Genomic DNA, 2397 nt, shown 5'->3' with positions numbered 1-2397 from the left:
TTTTTTTTTTTTCTTTTTCACGTCGCCCAGCCACAGTGATTTTCGCGGACCGGAAATACACGGCCGGATATGGGCGTGACGCGTGCCCTCGCCTTAAATGTTACACCGAATCGTATACCTTTTCATTTGCACCAATTGCACACTCACCATGACGACCACGTTGTTCCTCGTGCCCTGACTCAAAGTTTAAAGCGTTTTGATGACAATCATTGATAGATGAAATCTGAAACAAAAAGAAATAAATGATGTTAGAGGAATAGATTTTAAAACGAGAAGAACTTATAGTAAAGAGAAAAGTGACTTTTTCATTAATTTATATATATTTTTTTTTAAACAAAATTCCATTATGGAAGGATATCGAATCATCACGAATTATCACGAACAACTACAAAACCATCACGATTAAAACTTTGTAAAAGTCTTTGTAAAAGAATGTTAAATTAAATTTTCTTAAACTTGTCGAATATTATCTTTTCCCCTGCCTCGAAGACAAACCAGTATACGATGAATTAATAATTCCTATGTTTATTAGACTTTCTATCTACGATTTTTATTTCCTAACCCGAACCAGTAAATTATTTACAATCGAATGGAGAAGAAAGAAAGCCAAGCATCGGAACAAAGCGTGGCGAATAAAAGAGGGTGATAAGTTTCAAGATTTTTGAGTTTAAAATCAATTCTCGTGTGCAATTATACATTAGATACATTTCACTCGATGCTATTCACAGCATTCTCCAATACTTGTGAAAATAGGAATAGTCACGTTTCTCGATAGAGGCCGATAAATTACGGTCAAAGTGAGTTTGCCCCTTGCGGTTTACAACCAACCCCTACGTTGTACAAACTTGCGGCGCGATTAGCCGCGAAACAATGGAGTGGTGAAACTGGTATCTGGCCGAATTACCCGCTGTGAAAGGGGGAGGCCACCCTTCGGTCTTTCACACCGAATTTCCGCAATTTTCACGCTTTTCCTTCCTCCTCCTCCCGCCTCCCCCTCTCGTCTTATGCAAATAGGAGTGTCACGACGAGCGAATGAAGTTTAACCGGACGGAGCCCGGCCTCCGTCCATCAGATTCGTCACGGATCGTTACTCAACGTTTAGTGAAAACGAGTTGTCTTTCCAACCTGTTAACGCTCAGACCCAAATGAAATTCATTACGCGGCACGGGTTTGCAATTAATTTTTATTCTAAAATTTATTTATTTGCATTTGCACCATTGCAAAATTGCGGAATCAACCGATCGAAGGAATTTCGAAATCGTATTTCCACACGATTTGTTTACTTGTACGTTAAAACGGCTATGTTCAATTAAATTCTTCCAGATATGAAATTCGCGTAACTAGGAAATAAAATGTTTTTTTTGCATTTTTCACGACTCGATCGATTTACGCGCATAGCTTCGTTAATTAAACGAGATAAAAACTCGTATAGAATAAATCGACAACGATTTCTACGTTACGCGAGAAGCGTAAAACGTTTGAATGTTAAATTGAATTTCTCTATGAGACGATTTCACGATTATTCACCCGAAATAACCCGGAAAGGAAAGGAAAATAGAAAACGAGAAACCTTTCTCCCTGTCCTTTCCTCCATCCAAGATTTTAATTGGGGGAGGGAAAAAATTTCCAAAGCTCGATTTCGCAGGCAAATCTCAAAATGGTGGATCGAGGAGCGGAGGAAAAATTTTCGAACTCTTGCCGCGCACATCCCACGATATGGAACGCCGCCTCGAATCGGTTTTCTCGGGACATTCCGCGAGTGTCACGAGGATGGTTGACAAAAAAACGGGAAATTACGAGGTTATCCGATGAACCCACACACAACGCAGGGCACCTCTCGCACCCACACACCCAGGTCCACGTGGCCCCGTTGACGAGCACCCACACCGAGGCACGGCGCGAGCTCGCATGCTGGTTTCCACACGCATAATCACCTGTCTCGTCCATCATAAAGCAGCAGTACCCGGCCAGATGTAATGCGCCGCGAGGCCCACGCAAAACCCGTCCGACATCGCAACGTTTCAACACACGCCCACGATCGGTCGGCTCGCTTTCAAAATGTCGTAAGTCAAATTGCCCTGGCCCGAGCACCGTTTCATCATCCGGATCCGGGCCACGGCTCGTGTGCGAATTCGTGCGCCCACCAAGGGGGACGGATGCGCTCGCAATCGATCCGCGATTTCGAATGAAAAATGGTACCTCGAAGGCGAGAGGTTGGTGTTGATTTCGACCTCGTTCCTTTCGCGTTAAAGTGTGGCTCGACCAAGGGATGGGGATTGTGGTCTCGGTATTCGTCGTTAATTCGATTCAAGGAAATGTTAAATGCGAAATTCGATCTCTTGATCGATGATCTCGATCGCTCGTTCGTGACATTTCTTTTTCTTTTTTCTTCTTCTT

The sequence above is a fragment of the Apis dorsata genome, unplaced genomic scaffold (genome assembly GCF_000469605.1).
Source record: "Apis dorsata unplaced genomic scaffold, Apis dorsata 1.3 scaffold_327, whole genome shotgun sequence".
Lineage (NCBI taxonomy): Eukaryota > Metazoa > Arthropoda > Insecta > Hymenoptera > Apidae > Apis > Apis dorsata.
Note: the sequence above shows the minus strand (reverse complement) of the source record.